General features: G+C 41.9%; 1 long non-coding RNA gene across 1 annotated transcript in view; it reads right to left on the bottom strand.

The window, feature by feature from the left end:
* The window catches only part of LOC307185809, a 92824-nt gene that overhangs the window by 29420 nt on the left and 43646 nt on the right, over positions 1–19758 (bottom strand). The window contains exon 2 of the long non-coding RNA XR_013828175.1: positions 18356–18420. This is a non-coding gene — a long non-coding RNA (uncharacterized lncRNA). The remainder of the gene's footprint in view (positions 1–18355; positions 18421–19758) is intronic.

Genomic DNA, 19758 nt, shown 5'->3' with positions numbered 1-19758 from the left:
CTGTTTGATGATTGTGGTAGGAAGAATAATGGCTCCCCAAAGATATCCACATAATTCCCAGAACCTATATGTTAGGTTACACGGTAAAATGGAATTAGGGTTGTTAATCAGCTGACCTTAAAAGAAGGGTATTATCCTGGGTTAGCTAGCAGGAACCAACGAAATCGCAAGAGTCCTTTCAATGTGGAAGTGAAAGGCAGAAGACTTAGCGTCTGGACGATGAAATGTGAGAAAGAATTGACCAGCCATTGCAGGCTTAGAAAACAGAAGGAGGCCACAAGACAAGGAATGCAGGCAGCCTCTAGAAACTAGAAAGGACAAGGACATAGATTTGCCCCTAGAGCCTACAGAAAGGAATGTAGCCCTGCCAACACCTTGATAGTAGCCCAGTGAAACCTGTTATTCATCTAACCTGCAGGACTGTGAGATAAGGAACTTACATCGTTTTAAGCCACTTGTAGTTATTTGTTACAGCAGCCTTAGGAAACTAATACAGTGATGTTACTCCTGAAAAGGGTAATTAATCACACAGACAAAAAAAAAAAAAATGATTTGTGAAAGCTCTCTGACTCCCTAACAGTTAAGACAGAATGAGTTAGAATGACATCAGTAGCAACTTTCGCAGGATCTGGAGTCTACTGCATCGTAGGACAGTTCCACCTGGCAAACCCACTTCCTCTTCACTTTCCTATTCAGCCTAAGTCCAGGCTCCCTCTGTTCCCCAATACCTCCAGGTCTCAATCATTCTCACATTCCCAATCATTCTCTGACCCAATAAAAAGTGAAACACTTTTCTAGAATATACAACAGTACTTAATAAGCATTTAACATGTTTTTTACTGTAAACTCTCTCTCATTTGTGATCCCATGGATTCCTATTTCCTATGTCTTTCTATCCCCAGTAATCAAGTTCTTTGGAAGTTATTTATTACCAACAATTCTGTGTCGTCTAACAATTTTATTCAGTCAGTCATTTGGCAAACTTTGAATGTATACCTGGTGCTGAGGGGACACAAGGACAAAGAAAATAATCTCTCCACCTCAAGAAGTTTACAATTTAATATGGCATAAAATAGGAGAAACATTCATTCATTCCACAAATATTTGCTGAACATGTAGCTTACAACAGACAGCTCTAATGCAAGACAGAAACTTGAGTTCTATGACAAAGCTACAAACAACAGTGACAGTGAAAAGAAAGTTCTCTAAATGACAGCAATACAAGAACATGCCAAAGCCAGCTACAGACAGGAACGAGAAGGAAAAACAGAAAAAGAAGAAAACATCTCATGGTCAAAAGACATACAACAAATTCTGAACACTGAAACTCAAGTATTTTGCATATAGGAAGGCCTCATACACCTTAACTCGGTGCCCATTTTCCCATATTTTATGTACCATTCTAAAATGTTCACTTATCTTTCATCCTGGCCCACAGATGATTAAAGAGAGAAAGTTGGAAGAGAGAAACCGCTAACAATAGTCACACCAATAGCAGAAATAAATAGCACGTCAGTGTGGCAGCCTCAGAAGGAAAAGAAAAACAATCAAAAGCAAATGTTTGCAAAGTGGCCACATATGTCAAAGGCACGCAGCCTGCACCACTCAATAAACCCTAAGACCATCCCATTCACACAGATCACACAGTGACTGGGTTTCCAGTGATTCTAAGCAAATGTTCAAGTTCTGTTCCACATATTCTATTTAGGAAAGCAAGGAAGTATGCAACCACTTTTTATAGAGACTGTATCAGAATTTGTTAAAATCTATTTTTTTAATCATAGAAAATGTTATTTATTTGAAAACATGAATGACATTACTATAACCTTTTGGAAAACCTTAGTAAGAATAAAAAGACAACTGAAATGGCATTAGAAAAGAGGCGGGGTCATAAATACCAATAGAAAAGAGAGTAAATGTTAGAATACATATAACATGTTATAATAGCATGTTTGAAAGATTGCCTGATATGAGTAATTTTCTAGGAAAATGGGAATTATACAAAAAAAATCTCAAAACGAAGTAGAAAACCGAATAAGTTAATAATACAGTAAATTGAAATGTTAAAAATCTTTTAAATTGTGGGGTTTTCTGGAGGAAAATGTTTCCGTGTTCCATACACTATGAGCCCATGGGTCACAGACAGCTAAGGAGCATGGGCAGTGGGTCCAAGCAAATGGAAAAAGAATATTTATTCCAGCCCTAAAACATATGAAATATGTCACTGTGTCAGAAGCCAGGCAACAAGGATACCCAGAATATCAGGGTCTGCTATTAGAAAAATCATAGTTCAGAGAAAAAGATTTAAGCAATCATCCTGGGCTGGGAGCTCATTTGCAAATGTCACATCGAAAGTATAACTCTATTATGAAAAATCTATTTAAGTTCATCACTAATGCCTGACATTTCAGGATGGCTCTTGCCCTGTTTTTACTAATCGCACTCGGGGTAGCTCTGTTTTTCATAGTCCCTCTTTATGATTAGAATGCTGAACTTTGTTGAAAAAGTTCCTGGAGAAAGCTCTAGAATTTGATTTTCTAGGTAATCTTTAGCAAGTCAGCTAACAGAGGTCCATCTTCAGCTCTTTCCCTTAATATAAATCTAAGGCATTGAAGCAGCCCATGTTTGATGAAGAACCACACATAATATCAGTGCATTCTGGAAAGAGAAGTTGCCGTGGAATCCCAGAATGGAAGAATCCATCCCACTGTGCTTCAAAACGGGATAGGAACACGCACTTGTCTTGGTGATGTGGCTCCTACCAAAAAGTGCGCAAATCCCCGTACGCAAAAAGCGAACTTTCCACATATTCCGCCTACGCCAGAGAAAAACAAACACCAGCTGACAGATCCAGAATGCATTTCTAGTATCGCTAATTATCTCCAACCCCATACACAAGAAAAGAAGGCGCAAATTCTTTAATCATTCTTGTTCCTTACTCTCACCCCAATCTTAAGTGCTACGTAGTGAACAATAAAAATAGCTAATATGTATAGACCATTCCTCTGTTCCAGGCATTTTATCAGGATTACCTCATTGAATTGTCACAACACCGCCATTCTGTTGATATTAATCATACCCGTTTTACAGATGAGGACACCGTGACTTGGAGGAGCTGAATAGCTTGCTTAGGGCCACACAGGTCAAAAATGGCGGAATCGTACAACAAAATGCTAGAGACCGCCCTCTTAACCACTGTAATATTAGCGAACGTGAACATTTTGGAAACTGTACAATAGCCTGTTTTAACTTATAAGCATAGGCAACTGGCAACAATTTAAACATTTATCTCCATCTTTGCTAGAGTATTTACATGATCTAAGAGTCTTTACGTGCTCTTAAAAACAATTTGCTGAAAGAAGGGAAAAGGTGCTGAAACCAAGAAAAGGAAAAAATAATGTATAATAGGAAAGACATGCTAACTAATCATCCTCCAGCTCTTTCTGCTCTCAAAACTGACGCAAATATTGAAAGAGGAAATCTTTCCCATTCCCTTAAAATCTGTACTATCTCATTGGTTTTCTTGTACATGTCACCCAAGGCCTTGGGTCACCTCAGTTAATAGTCACTATTTAGGGTGTGTGCCATGACACACGCCCAAGGTAATGAACTGAAGGACTTGTTGGAAAGAGCATGAACTGATCATTTTTCTTGTCAAAAAAACCAACACTGTTTTGAGTCTTAATTAACTGGAGAGGTTTTACCTTTAGAAGAAGCATATGTTAGTGGAAATAGCACTGGCCCTAGAAATCCAAAATTCTGTATAGAGTACCGTCACTCAAAAGCCATCTCACCTGGGGCAGAATTCGTCACCAACTTCTTTAGACTTAAGTTCCTCCTCTACAAGATGGAAATGATAATAACCCCCTTGCTATCGTCCACATTTGTGATAAGGGTCCAATCAACGTAATGTGAACCACACCTATAAAACCCTATGCAACGTAAGGTAGTACTATGATGATGATATACTAAAAATGTGTAAGAAGAAAAGATGGGATGAAAATGTACCGAAAGAGTCATGTGCAATTATAATGTGTCTCTCCTGGGAAACTGAAATATTATAATGGTCACAAGCTATTACTGTAAAGAATCAGACCTAGTCCTCTAGCTTTCATGTAACAGCCTTTCACACATTGAGAAAGAGCCTTCAAGTTCACCTAAGTCTTCTCTTCTCTTTGTTAAACGTCCAGAGTTTTCCCAATTATTTCACGTGGGATAGAATTCACAGGATCTCTATCGCCTTTGTCTTTTCACTGAGTTTTGTCAGTGCCCTACTTACAACGAATACAATGTCCCAGATACAGTCAGAATAGCATAGTTATTACTGCCAACTTTGATCTAGGTTACACACTTGCATAAAATGCAAACTTTCATTGCTTTTTGTTGGAATCAACTGAATGTCCCAGGTGTCTTCATCATTTGTGTCTGCCTAACAACACTCACAAAACTTTTTTTTTGAACCCTAAATCCAGGATGTCGCTTTTATCCACCTGAAGTATGATCTTGTTGAGGTCCACCTATCTTTCCAATCTGATGAAGTCATTTTGAACGATGATTCTCCTCCATCATAGAATCTGTCTCTCCCAGGTTCTGGGAGAAAACCACAAAATTGATAAGCAAAACTTTTATGTCTTTATACAAGTCATGGGTTAAAAAAAAAAAAAAAGGTATGAGACATTTTAAACAAATTTAACTAGATTTAAAGGTCTGTTTAAAAAGTTTCTAAATACTGCTTTCCAGCTGGAAAAATCCCTCATTAGACAAAATTCTTTGGGAAAGGAAATGAACTAGCCATGAATCTCCCTCCTTATGTTCATGGTATATTTCTAGAGCTGTGTTGAACTTCCAGGTGTCTGACAGGTTTTCCGATCTTGATAATACAGACACCATTTTCTTAGGTTTGACCTGTTGGATCTTCTTCGTGTCTCCATGATTTTCAAATAATTGCCCAAAACAAAAATTCACTATTACATGTGCTAAGGTCTTTTCGTGGCCTGGGATCATGTCACCCATCAAAAACTTGAGGTTTCATTTTTTAATAGTCAGAGACTGTCCAATGAGTTTTTATTTACCTCAGGTTTCAACCACGTAGCAAATATCCGTGCTCTCGTTTCCCCAGTCTGAGCACCATTCCCCCTGAGGAGACAAAATCCAAATCGAATAGGAATAGTCTCTGCCTTCTCCCTTCCATCTGTTCGTATCACACTATCTACAACCAGCAGAGAGTCCTTGATTATCTCTTTTATTATTAGAACTCTAAAAGCATCCTTTTGCCGTCTTTCACATTTTTCATAAACCTTGTGGGGTTTCTTTTTCCTGTGTTTGTGCTTGTCTGTCATATTTTTCTCTTCCACCTACATCTGCTCCTTTAAAATCCGCACTCACAACACTGCGTGTGCACCCACACTTTCCATAACTGAGCATTCCAAATTTCATCCCAAGATACGCCCCTCCCCCATCCTTCTTGAACTGTCTTCCCTTTCAGAGTCACCTTTCTCTTGTAAAACAATTACCTGGTTGATATCATGTCTGGGCTTTTTGCCTTATTAGAGAACACTATCATAGGGTCATAGAATTCAGGGAAAAAAATTTTGATAGTGGTAATATAAAAGCAATTTCAAGTATTAGCATAAGTTATTATTAACTATAAATCCACTGGCTTTTAATTAAGAAGGAGAATAGGGGCTTCCCTGGTGGCGCAGTGGTTGAGAGTCTGCCTGCCAGTGCAGGGGACACGGGTTCGAGCCCTGGTCTAGGAAGATCCCACATGCCGCGGAGCAACTAGGCCCGTGAGCCGCAACTACTGAGCCTGCGTGTCTGGAGCCTGTGCTCCGCAAATAGAGAGGGTGCGACGGTGAGAAGCCCACGCACCGCGGTGAAGAGTGGCCCCCACTTGCCGCAACTAGAAAAAGCCCTCGCACCAACACAGCCACAAATAAATGAATAAATAAATAAATAAGATGCCTCTCTTTTAAAAACAAAAAAAAAGGAGAATAAAAGGAGAAGTATACGTACATATTAATGTAGAAAGTATCACCTTAGGAAAATCCTAATTGCCAAATCCCGAAAGAATCCATCAAATTGTAATCACATTCAAAGCGAAATTGTAATCTATGAGTCCTGCACACAGAGCTAGACCGTGTAGGGATGACAGTGGTCAATGAGACCGAAAGAATCCCTTTCCTAATGGAATTTATATTCTAGTGAAAAGACATGTAAGAATAAGTAAATAAACCATCAAACTAAACAGATTGGCAGTAAGGATAGTGTTCTTTTAGATAAGCTGGTCAGAGAAGGCCCTCTGAAAAAGTGATATTTGAATTTCCATCTAAAGCATGAGAATGGTCCAGTTATGCAAAGATCTGGAGAAAGAGCGCTTCAGGGAAAGGGACAGTCAGGGACAGCGTCCCATAGCTCAAAAGGAACAAGAGGCAGCAGTCAAAGCAAACCTGTTTGGAAAATAAAGTAAAAGTTCAGGAATCCGAAATCCCTGTGTTTAAGCCTCGAAAACTGCCAAGGAAGGTGATATAAAAACGCAGTGAAAGAAATGCTTGAAAAGAAAGTCACATCAAAGTGATCCCTACATACGTCAACTCTAACAACTAGCATACCAACAAATATGTTGCTCACACATGACTGCAAACTTCAAATCTTCTTTGATAATCACACGTTTAATGCTTGGGTTGATTGATCATTGGACCCACTCAAACACCAGTTTTCTCTGCCGCTTCTCCACCATTGCTGAGAACGGCTGTCTGACAGGCAGAAATATTACACACCCAGCGTCTGCTCTCTTTCCCTCTGTCCTGCCTTCTCAAGAGAATTCTCTGCTGGTGACACTCAAGTCCTGGGCATTTGCTGAAATGACGAAGGTTATGAGTAGAGAAGGGAATTGGAGACAGGCCAGAAAGAGAAAACTGATTTATATAAAATAGGCCACAGAATCATCCTCAGAAGTGAAGTGAAAAATCTAAGAGGTCGAGGAGGCAGTGGGAAAGAAGGGACAGCGGAATAAGGACAAAGCAAGGCTGGGTGGAGTTTTAGAAGAGAGAAAAGAGAGACCGCAGCCGTAACAAGTGACCTCAAGGAGGAAAAACACTAAAATTTATTTTGAAGAACTTTTACCGTATATCGTGTGATGTAATTGCTCCCTATCTGTCTTCTCAAGAGACCTTCAGGATAAGCTTGCATCCCTTTTCAAGGTTTTCCGGAATATGATGGCGAATGACAGCCCGTTCTGTTGCTATCTTACATGCATGTTGAATGTTCTACAAATTCGTGCATCACAGTCTCAGTTGGGTCCCAGCTAGCTGTTGCTTGAAAATATTTCACTTTGCTCCCAACGGATTCTCTTTTCTATCTTCCAAAATGTGGTTTTCAAGCCTTTTCCCTTCATTCCCTGACCTTTTTTTTTAATGTATTTATTTATTTATTTTTGGCTGCGTTGGGTCTTCGTTGCTGCACGTGGGCTTTCTCTAGTTGCGGCGAGCTGGGGCTGCTCTTCATTGCAGTGCGCAGGCTTCTCGTTGCCGTGGCTTCTCTTGTTGCGGAGCACAGGCTCTAGGCACGTGGGCTTCAGTAGTTGTGGCACGTGGGCTCAGTAGTTGTGGCTCGCGGGCTCTAGAGCGCAGGCTCAGTAGTTGTGGCGCAGGGGCTTAGTTGCTCCGCGGCATGTGGAGTCTTCCCGGACCAGGGCTCGAACCCGTGTCCCCTGCACTGGCAGGCGGATTCTTCACCACTGCACCACCAGGGAAGCCCTCCCCCACATTTCTAACCCTACTGATTCTTAGCCAAGTATTTTGACGATTAATTCTCTGAAATAATTGAGAATATCAGAATCACTCTCCTTCCAGCCCCCCCTCCCATTCCTTCGCCCATCATTTCCTCCTTCTTGTTGGCTTTAGAGGAGACAGTGGCCGTCTCCTTTCTGAGTTAACCCCGTACTCCGCATCGCCGTCCCAGCATTTCATGGCTCACCCAAGATAACTGCCATCAGTCCATCCATTTTTTCTTTTCCACACTCTGTCTCTGGAGCAGCCTCTTCTTTTCCTTGTTCTCACCCTGCTTCTTTACAAAATGGAAGTGACCCTTTGGCCCAACAGTTTCATTCCTGCAAACGTATCTTAGAGCAATCCTCGCACAATATGCAAACCCGCAATCCAGATACCTTTTCCGGGGTTTCTCCCCCAAAATATTACCAAGGACACAGAGGTTGTCTCTGAGGGACTTCTCTCATTTTATATTTGACGGTATTTGAATTTTTACATCCAGGATTTAATTACCTTTTTTAGAAAAACAATAAGGATTTTTTGAGTGCCAACAACCCCTTCACCTGTATCCAGTCAGCCATCCAATGCTATGGACTCTACTTTTGAGATGATGTTCAAATCTAACCATCCCCTCACGTTGTCCTCACCCCCGCCAATGCTCAGCATGTCTCAGATATTAACAGCTCAGCCCAGGAGCTCGGTGATTGATTGAGCTTTCCTACTCTGCTTCTGTCCTTGGCAATTCACCTTCCACAAAGCTCTCTCTTCTAAAATTCTAACTGGACCATGTCCTTGTCAGCCTCAAGGACCTTCACTGGCTTCCCATTACCTCCTAACTAAAATAGAAACTTCTTACAAGGTACGTAAAGCCTTGAGAATATGACCCCAACACCTTTTCATCTCCATTCATCTCCCTTTGTAAAAATTCATTGTGGCCAGACCAGATCTCTCCTTTGAACATGAGCTTCCACTATTTCATCCTTTGCTAGAGCTTCTCCCTAATCTGGAATTCCCGTCCTCTCCGTGTCTGACTACATCCAAACCCTACTCATCCAAACCACACCACCACCTTGTGAAGCTACAGTCATGCCACCCACTCATTAGAATCAGCCATTCCTTCTTTGTACTCCAATGGTATCCTGTCTCCAACACTGGACTTACCATACTGTGTAGCATAGTTAGGTATAAAGCCTTACCTCCCTCAAGATGGTGAGTTTTTTGAAGCCAGAGGCTAATTTTACTCATTCTTTCTACATGTGGCATGTATTAGCTGTTGAATCAATGTTCATTCTGATGAGTTTGATAGAATCGCTCATATCAGCTTTGAAGTTAGTTATCTGCTCTTAACATTATTTTCTATTTTGACGGCTTTAATTTTCAAGCTTTACACAAAAGTACTACAATTAAAAGCTTAAGTATGCTTTTGAGCTTTGTTTTTAACTTGAGAGGAAAAGGAGCAGAAGTGATGAACATTTTGCTCATAAATTTGACTCTTTGAAACTACGTTTAACATGAACAATAACAGCTGCCTTTTACTGAGTATCTATTATATGCCAGGCACTGATTTAGCGTTATGCATTCATTATATCACTGCATCTGCTAAAGAAACACGTGAAGTACAGCAAATACAATTTTATACCCATTTGACATATAAAGAAACTGAGTCTCAGGGAAGTAATCAGTCCCAGATCACAGGGTTCTGTGGGACGGCCAGGCACCAAAGCCAAATTAGCCTGATCCTAGAACCCATGCTCTCTGGACTCTGACCCACCATGTCCTCATCGACTGCTCTGGAGGGAGAACTATGATGGCTGGGCAGGGACTCCACAAAAGAGAGTAGACTGGAGTGGGCTGGCGTCACAGGCTGTGCCCCAGAATGTCCCAAGAAAAATCTTCCGTATTGATTAGCGAAGCATGGAGTAAAGACAGGGGGAAAGTTTGGGGACAGCCATTACGTAACCGGGTGTCTGGTAATACAAGAAAACCCTTGTCATTTGCAAATTCGTGGTTTGGAATACTTAGTGTGATGAAATCTGCCCCTTCCTATCCAGTGTTCCCTGGTTGAAGCCCCAACCCCTCCCCATCGCTTACCTTGAGAAAAACCTCAAAAACTGCCCAGAAAATGGCATGGGAGCCTATATACATTTCGGTCATTTTTATCCTTATACTAAACTGCAGATCAAAGGAGGGACTAGGAAATTTACATTAAAATTTAATGTAAATTTTAATTTTAAAAATTAAAATTAATTTAAAATTAATTAATTAAATTTAATTAATTTAATGTAAGTTAAAAATTTTAATTTACATTAAAACTTTAATGTAAAAGTAGTGTGATTATTTCACGAGTCTCTCAACATGGCACCCAGGTTTGTGATGTTTTTCCGTCCTTGTCTGAAAATGTTCCTGCACTAGATAGGAGATGTCTTCGGACGAACACTCTTGAGATAACAAACAGAGAGAGAAGAAATGTTCCGGAGCAAACATTTATAAAACATTTGAGATCACTTGCTCTGTGTTCATTGAACTTTCATTTCCTGGTGGGCTATTTTGTCACATGTAAACCAAGAAAGGGCTGTTTTATTTCACACAGCCTAAGCCTAAGCTTCTGCTCTGTATCCAATTCTAAAGCGATTCCCCTTTTTCCCCTTCTTTAAATTTCTCCTCAGAAGTCCTTCCCTCCTTCCCCTTAAATGTCTCTCCCATAACTAAGTGGGGTGGGGTCGGGAGTGGGAGGAAATCAGAAGATTCAACAGAGAAAAATGCCTCTGAACACGAAGCCAGGTGCCAAATATGTCTACTGGAGTGGAATTACCCAACTTCTCCTTATTCATTTTCTGCCTTTATGGTCTTATATGTCCCATTAGATCAGGAGCCCCCAGGGAGAACTTGTGCTTTTAGAATCTATTCAGTAAGTAGTACATTACAAATGCAAAAAAAAAAAAAAAAGAAGATGCTTATCTTTAGGAATATGCAATGATGTAAAATTATAATAGTCATGGAGGAAAAGGACTTATTTCTTGTTAAAATTATCAGCAGTTTCATGTCCAAAAGAGATAAAAGTGTTTTATTCCACATATTAACCTCCAGAAAACCTCACAGGCTAATGGAAGGAGCCTTGGCTGGGTGTCAGAAAATCAAGTTCTAATCCTAATTCTTCCACTGATCATCCTGTGAAACTGGACCAGTTATTTTACCCATTTAACCCCTTCCTACCACCTCACAGGCATTTCTAAGCATCAAATGAAATGAATTATGTAAAAGTCCATTCACTAGCTTAAAACAATAATTGATTGACACGGTGGTTGTTATCATTATGCCGTTTGCTTTCGGGTGATTTCCATGCATTTCCCTTTACTCCCTAAAATAACGCCAAACTACGAATAATACTGTTTAACAGATACAAATCCACAAAGCACAAAGACAAAGAAACAGCAGGAGATGAGAAATATCAACAAATGTTTGGAAGAGGCAAAGCTAATCAAAGAACCAGAGTGAGAAGAAAGCTGAGTGCGAAGTAGCTAGAGATACAATCAATTCATACCCCCAAAGTAGGAAAGGCTCAAGAGCTAGAGGCATTGGTCATCTCCGGAGGGGAGAGTGCGGTAGGGGCTCCACTAAGGGAGTTGAATATGAAATCACATATGTGGAATCTAAAAAAATGATACAAATGAACTTATTTACAAAATAGAAATAGACCCACAGAAAACAAACTTATGGTTACCAAAGGGGAAAATGGGGGGAGGGATAAATTAGGAACTTGAGATTGACAGATACACACTGCTATATATAAAATAGGTAAGCAACAAAGACCTACTGTATAGCACAGGGAACTATATTCAATATCTTGTAATAACCTATAAGGGAAAACAATCTGAAAATGAATATATGTACGTGTATGTATATATGTATGTGTGTATATGTAGATATGTATATATGTGTGTGTGTAACTGAATCAATTTGCTGTACACCTGAAACTAATACAACATTGTAAATCAGCTATACTTCAATTAAAAATTTTAAAAAAAAGTCTGAGAATCAGGAGTAATTAGACCTCCTGTAGTCACTTCTACTGTGTATAGAGAAGATCCTGTTTCATGGTAACAGGCACAGTATAAAGAAGGAGATGCTAGACAGAGATCAACAGAGTTAAGTGCAGGTCTAAGTACTGAAGGTACTTCTGCTCCACTCCAAAAATTCCTGACCACCTGATACATCCCACGAAGACAAGCATAAGACACGTCCTACCTGTGCACGTACCAGTGGTTTAGAAATATGGCAGTAAATGCCAGAGAAACAGCCAAAAACATGGGAAGTGGTTGCCCGACAGGGCTGGGAGCTCCCATACTGACAGTAAAATTCTTGAAATACTAATAAATCACTTATGTGTATTACTTGGAAATTGTAAAAAGTAATTTTTTAAAGATTTACCTTTCAAAGAAACCAGAGTATAGACTACTAAGAGGAGTGAACATATTTCCCACTTTTGATCTTATTAGCCAAACAAGATTAAACCTAACAGATGGGGACTATATTAAAATTTACACAAAATGACACACGCAAGTTCGCAACCTTTTAGGCCGAGTCAGCCCAGTCAGGGCAGAATCACGTGTGCTGGACAGAATTTGCTTGATAGTTTATCACCTGTGGAAAGAGTGTCTTAGAGACAGGACCATGGGTATTCTGGGGCCCGTCCCCCCCGGATGGCCCTGGGGCCAGCTTCCTGACCTGCCTTGTTTGCAGAGAACTTGCCCACTAATTAACTCCCTTCCTCTGGCCTCACCTCCTTCTGATTCATTGCTACCCAAGCTATTTCCAAAATGTGGGTCTGACGGAGTCACCCTTCCTCTATAAATCCTTTGATGGCCTCACCCACCCAGCCTGGCTCCTGAGTCTCCCCACCCACTGGGCATACCGGTCAGAAACTACTTACCGTCCCCTAAACTTTCCACGTGCTTTCATGCCTCCCTATTTCGTGGAAGCTCTTTCCCCTCCCTGCAATGTTCTCTTCTGTCCTTCCTGGCAAAGACTCACTCCTTTAAAATGCCAGTTTAAAAATCATCATCCAGGGCTTCCCTGGTGGCGCAGTGGTTGAGAGTCCGCCTGCCGATGCAGGGGACGCAGGTTTATGCCCCGGTCCGGGAAGATCCCACATGCCGCGGAGCAGATGCGCCCCTGAGCCATGGCCGCTGAGCCTGCGCGTCCGGAGCCTGTGCTCCGCAACGGGAGAGGCCACAACAGTGAAAGGCCCACGTACCACAAAAAAAAAAAAAAAAAAAAAATCATCATCCAGTTTCAACCCAACAGGGCAAATTACTTGCACATTATTCTATACTCCCTACCTTTATACTCTGTGTTGCAATTCTTTGCTTCAATATCTGTCTCCCCTCCTAGACTAGGAGTTCCCAAGAGCAGGGAGCCGATTTAATCATCTTTGTATCCTCAGTACCAAGCAAAGTGCCAGGCACACAGTTAGCCCTCAAGGGGAGTTTGCTGAACGTACCAGTAAGGAGTGAACTAATCTCACATTGATTCGGGCCTCGGCCTACCTTACGTTTGGATGTCTATATAATGCTCATGTGAGAAACTATAATTTACATTCCCTTACTTGGCTAACATCTGAGCTCCCAGGGCGTGAAGTCTAAATATCACCTCAAACACTGGGACCATATGAATGTTCTTCTCCCCTGAGAGATAATAGGGACGAATACAACCCAGCGGTGAAGCGGGTATGTTTAGCTCTTAGAACAGGTCATTTTTTAATATCCCTCTCGCCCGTACAACAAAATTGTTTTCTGTCATAAGCATTATTTCCTTGAAGGGCTCTACGGTTCTAGAAAATTACCAATTTAAAATGAAGAATAAATCTTCCTTTTAATTTTCATGATAGCATTCAAATTCAGTAAAAGAGTTTATGGAGGAACTAGAAGGTCCACTTACCAAACAAAAATATGACACCTTGCAGTCCATACTCGGTTTTTCCCTTTAAAATATTAACTACAGACAAAAACTCCAAGCGATCAGAGAGCATGACAGAATGGAAGTAACTCAAGTTCCCTTTTTTCATCTTTATAGTCACATGCTGTCGTGGTTAATTTCTAACCTACTGGGTTTTTGGTTTTCTATTGAAGTGGAGCTCATTTACAATGTACTGTACGGCTTTATATATATATATATATATATATATATATATATATATATATATATATATATATACACATATATACACACACACACATATATTCTTTTTCAGATTCTTTTCCATTATAGGTTACTACAAGATATTGAATACAGTTCCCTGTGCTATACAGTAGGACCTTGATGTTTATCTATTTTATATAGAGCAGTGTGTATCTGTTCATCTCAAACTCCTAATTTATCTTTCCCCTTCCCCCTTTCCTCTTTGAGAGCCATAAGTTTGTTCTCTATGTCTGTGTGATTCACATTTAACCTACTGTTTAAAAGCAGGAGTATGAAGTACCACTGGGCTGGGAGACAGAACCTGTGCTCCAAGCGAGTTGGAACAATTCCGAACCCTAGTGAGCTCATCCTCCAGACCAACGTGTGTCGCTGATTCGGTCTGTGTACAGGGCTGACTATATAACCAGGACTTCTCCAAATTCACTTCCGTGCAGAATGCAATTTTTATTAAAGGAGAGGTAATAAAAACACATGCAATGGGAAGCTTAGATATATATTCAGAAAACTCAATGGTAACCACAGCAATTGGGGTTACTGAGGCCAACAAAATGTGTGCTTTGGCTGGGGGCTGGGGAGTGGGTCGGAGGCAGGAGTATCTCACCACTGGCGTTGCTTAACGCTCCTGGAGCGTGGGGACGGTGAGAAACCCGCCAACTCACAGTGGGTTTTATTATTGGTTTTCAACTCTCTGTAGGCAATACATCGCTTTACGGCCTTCCCCCCGGGAAGACTACAGGAAACATCTCCTTCCTCCTTCCTCCACTGCATTATAAGCTCTCCCCACTTCCTTCTAAGAGGCAGGGGGGCAGGTGTACGACAGGGAGGATCAAAGCTCTCCCGGAGAGAGCAGGGCCAGAGTAGCCCAGCCTGCGGAGTCAGAGCTGAGTTTGTGCAGCCTTCCAAATCAGTGTGACAGCCTTCGAGTTCAGACCTCAGCCATCCGCCTGTGTGTGGCCGCATGCCACCTGCCGCCAGGGCCTTGGACAGACTGCAGAGAAGACCAACTTTATCAGCCTCCTGTCTCCCCAGGTCCTATTGTATCAGTTTGCTAGGGCTGCCATCATATTGGGTTGGCCAAAAATTTCGTTCAGGTTTTTCCGTTACATCTTATGGAAAAACCCGAACGAACATTCTGGCCAACCCAATATAATACCCCGGACAGCGTGGCTTAAACGATAGAAATTCATTTTCTCACAATTCTGGAGTCTAGAAATCCGAGATCAAGGTGTCAGCAGCGTTGTTTCTTCTGAGGCTTCTCTCCTTGGCTCTCAGATGGTGGCTTCTCCCTGTGTGTGTGTGTGTGTGTGTGTGTGTGTGTGTGTGTGTTTGTGTTGGCCTAATTTCCTCTTCTTGAAGGACATCAGTTATGTTAGATTAGGGCCCACTCCATTTTACCTTCATTACCTCTTTAAAGGCCCTATCTCAAAATACAGTCATATTCTGAGGTCCTAGAGGTGAGGATGTCAATATATGAATTTGGGAGGTTACACTTTAGACTCTAGGACCTGCTCTCTGATCCCAAGGCATTCAACCCAACACCCTCTCCTCCCCTCCAGGTCCAAAGCTCACCATTCACTTTCCACCCCTGGATCATCTCATTTACCTACTTTTCATTTCCTAAACTCATGTTCTTTGTGTCTCCTGTCCCTTTGTCTTGCTGATATGATTAGAGGAATAACCAGCCTTAGCTCACCCAGAATAAATGGCAGGTTTAGAGAAGCTGGATACCTACAATGACATAATAGCAGAACATAGAGTTGACGGGGATGGAGGTGAGAAGTGTTGGTCTTTCAGGTGCTTTCTGCCCCTTCTACTTCATTTCACCGCCATCCCCTTGCTGTCCGTCTCATCCCCCAACGAGCACACAGAGCTTTCAGGATGAAAATAGAGAGGATTCTTTCAATCCACGTCTCCTCTGCCCCTTCCCACTCAAAGCCTCCATGACCTCTCTCCTAGGCAGCGGACATGGAGTTCAGTAAAACATGGAATGTCATCTCTTGGAGAGAAAGATTAGGATCATTCAAGACTTACATCGCAAGTTCTCTTAGATATAATGCTTCAAAAGCTACAGTTTGACCCTAAGCACAATGGAATCCCGCCAGCCTCTGGTGTGGCATCTAGTGCCCAAGACGATCATGCCTCTTCGCTTTATTCTTCATTATGTAATTAGCAAACTGTAGGGACAGAAAAGTTAGGACTGCGTCAAAAAGGAGAACACATTCTCCAACAGGCATTGCCACGTGCCACGTTATATTTTATCGCTCAGCCTTTTTGTTATGCAAAAAACTACTCTGAAAAGCGTATTAAAATAAGGAAGAACAAGGAGGAAAAAAAGTGCTGAGTACTTCTGGCACCTTAAACCATAGCTTTCCACCGTCACATATGCAGTTTTCTTCTTAAGCTTCCTGAGGAAAGGGACTGAGTCTTTCGGTACCATCAGAAACCTTAGCAAAACAAGGTGCTCTGTAGCTACGCAGATCTGAACTAAATTGAATGGAATGAGTATTTATTGGCTGGCCCAGAAACACATAAATAGCTTATCGATCTTCACCGGTTAAGTCAGTGACAGAGGATCAGAACAGAGATTTCCATGTGATTATTTCAAACACTAAATCGCTCCAGATTTCTGAGTTTCAATAATGCTTTCCACATTTCAGAGCAGAGTTTTTCTTTTATCTATTATTATACCTCTATCATTATCCCTAAATTCTTTTCCACTCTCAAGCTTGATCTGTTCAGCGTTTAATTATCCCTCTTGCAAGCAAAGTCATCTGTATCCAAGAAAAACATTAGACTCACAATTTAGAGAAGAAAAACATGACATTCTGTATTGTCTTACTTTCAGAAAATAATTCTGTATGCATGTAGAGCTTAATACGAACTAGGGAATAATTTAACTGTCTGACCCTCATATTTAGCTGTTAATTACTTTTTCATTGGCCTCAATATATTTCTATTGTATCAATGGAAAACTGTAGCAGTCCTCCAGTGACCAAAATTATACATATCAATTGTTATGAATATGAATTAAAAGGTTTGTGTCTTCATGGAAAACCATCTACTTCCTGCTTCAAAGGCACTGCGTTTCAGCGCTATAAAAAATTCACTTCAGGGCTTCCCTGGTTGCGCAGTGGTTGAGAGCCCGCCTGCCGTTGCAGGGGACGCGGGTTCGTGCCCCGGTCCGGGAAGATCCCACATGCCGCGGAGCGGCTGGGCCCGTGAGCCATGGCCGCTGAGCCTGCGCGTCCGGAGCCTGTGCTCAGCAATGGGAGAGGCCACAACAGTGAGAGGCCCGCGTACCGCAAAAAAAAAAAAAAAAAAAAAAAAAAAAAATCCATTTCAGTTAAAAAATTTTTTTAATTTATTTATTTAATTTATTTATTTTTGGCTGCGTTGGGTCTTCATTGCTGCATGTGGGCTTTCTCTAGTTGCTGCAAGCAGGGGCTACTCTTCCTTGCGGTGCTCGGGCTTCTCTTGTTGCAGAGCACGGGCTCTAGGCACACGGGCTTCAGTAGTTGTGGCACGTGGGCTCAGCAGTTGTGGCTCGTGGGCTCTAGAGCGCAGGCCCAGTAGTTGTGGCGCACGGGCTTAGTTGCTTCACGGCATGTGGGATCTTCCTGGACCAGGGCTCAAACCCGTGTCCCCTGCATTGGCAGGCAGATTCTTAACCACTGAGCCCCCAGGGAAGTCCCAAATTCAGTTAAAATTTTTCATTGATGAGATTATAGGTTCTTTTGCTGGTGTTGTTCCACTTCTGGCAAAGACAAATCTTTTTAAATGAAGTAATTGATCTACAACATTTTGTCTGTAAAAGAGCCTATTTCAAAAGAAAATAAATGTTCCAACTCTGACTTCTGAAAAAATACATATTACAGAAAGAAAGCTGGCTGGTTATCGAGGCTTTTAACAACCGAGCGGGCAGAAGCTGGGAGAATCAATCAACCATGTTTCTTGTGTGTCCAACCTCACCGTGGCAGAGACCACAGAGGGACTTATGAAGTGTTTTCATGATCTCGTACTCACGATGCTTACAGAACACGCTTCAGCGTCCGCAAACACATGCACACAAACATAAGACCATCTGGTAAAGCATTAAGGTGTTTGGAAGGGAAGACACTAACTCTTATTCTTCTGGGCTTTGTCCTTCTCTCTTATTTCCTTCCTTGTCCTTTGAGAACAGAACAGTCAACCAGACAGTACGAGGTGAACAGGATTGCTGGCGTATTGGGCCTGAATATTACTGTACAAAACAGTCGTTCTTAATCTTAATTGGTTTTGTGACCTCCTGGAATAAATTCAATCATGCCAACCACATAACAAAATATGCAAACATTTATCAAAGCAAAATTAGTAAGTCATTTTATTTCAAATACGTGTGTATCAGTTACCTTTGCCAGGAAGAGGGTCTTCGTTTTGAGGATAACTGCAAATGTGGTTATTCTTTATGTGTTTTCTAAAAAGAAAGTCAAGGGGAAGAAATCAACAGTTACTGGGTAGCTGGGACACACCAGTAACCCTTCTAAGTGTATGACTCGTATCTTCAAGGTATCACCCAGACACCGATCTAAACTGCCGGGCCCAATTCTCCATCGGAGGCTTTCTGAGCACTCTTCCCCTGGGATTCTGTTCTCACAGGACTTGGTGCTGACGTGAGCCTTGCACAGTCCCACTTGTGGCGCCCCACTTTCCTCTCTCGGGACCAGGCCTCAGCAGAAACGGGGTCTGGTACCCATCCCTTTCCCTAAGCCCACTGCACAAACCTTTTTTTTTTTTTTGGCTGTGCCATGTGGCTTGTGGGATCTTAATTCCCCAACCAGAGATGGAGCCCAGGCCCTCGGCAGTGAAAGCGCAGAGTCCTAACCACTGGACCATCAGGGAACTCCCCGCTCACCATGTATGATATTGAAAACTTTACTGAATGTTGGACAGATCAGTGGTAATCATATCACGGAACAGCAACTAAACTCAAAAACGAAGGAGCTTCCCTGGTGGCGCAGTGGTTGAGAGTCCGCCTGCCGATGCAGGGGACGCGGGTTCGTGCCCCGGTCCGGGAGGATCTCACATGCCGCGGAGCGGCTGGGCCCATGAGCCATGGCCGCTGAGCCTGCGCGCCCGGAGCCTGTGCTCCGCAACGGGAGAGGCCACAACAGAGAGAGGCCCGCGTACCGCAAAAAAAAAAAAAAAAAAAAAAAAAGTGAGGTTGAGGAATCTGAGCAGATATCAAGAGTTGGGGGATGCTTGCTAAACAGACTTAGCAAGATACCTGCTACAACTGGGCTATGCCGGCCCAGCCAGGACAGGGCCAAGGTCAAAGCCTAGTCAAGAAGAGGTATCAGAGGAGCCTGACTAAAGCATGGTCAAGGAGAGGGTTTTGTCCACACAAAAACTCGTACATTAATGCTCTCAGGAGCAGTATTCATAATAACCAAAAAGCAGAAACAACCCAAGTGTCCATCAACAGATGAACGGATGAATAAAATGTGGTTTCTTCATACAATGGAATACTATTCCACCAAAAAAAAAAAGAAAGAAAAAATGAAGTACCAATATGTGCTACAACGTGGGTGAACCTTGAAACATGATGCTAAGTGACAGAAGCCAATCACAAAAGATCACATACTGTATGATCCCATTTCTATGAAACGGGCAGGAAGGGCCAATCTGTAGAAACAAAAACTAAATGAGCAGTTTCCAGAGGCAGGAGGAAGGAAGAGAGGGGAGTCACTGGTAATGGGTTCAGGGCTCCCTTTGAGGTAATGAAGATACTCTAAATTACACAGTGGTGATAGTT

Source organism: Stenella coeruleoalba (genome assembly GCF_951394435.1).
Source record: "Stenella coeruleoalba genome assembly, chromosome: 4".
Taxonomy (NCBI): Eukaryota; Metazoa; Chordata; class Mammalia; order Artiodactyla; family Delphinidae; genus Stenella; species Stenella coeruleoalba.
This window is presented reverse-complemented; position numbering and strand designations above follow the sequence as displayed.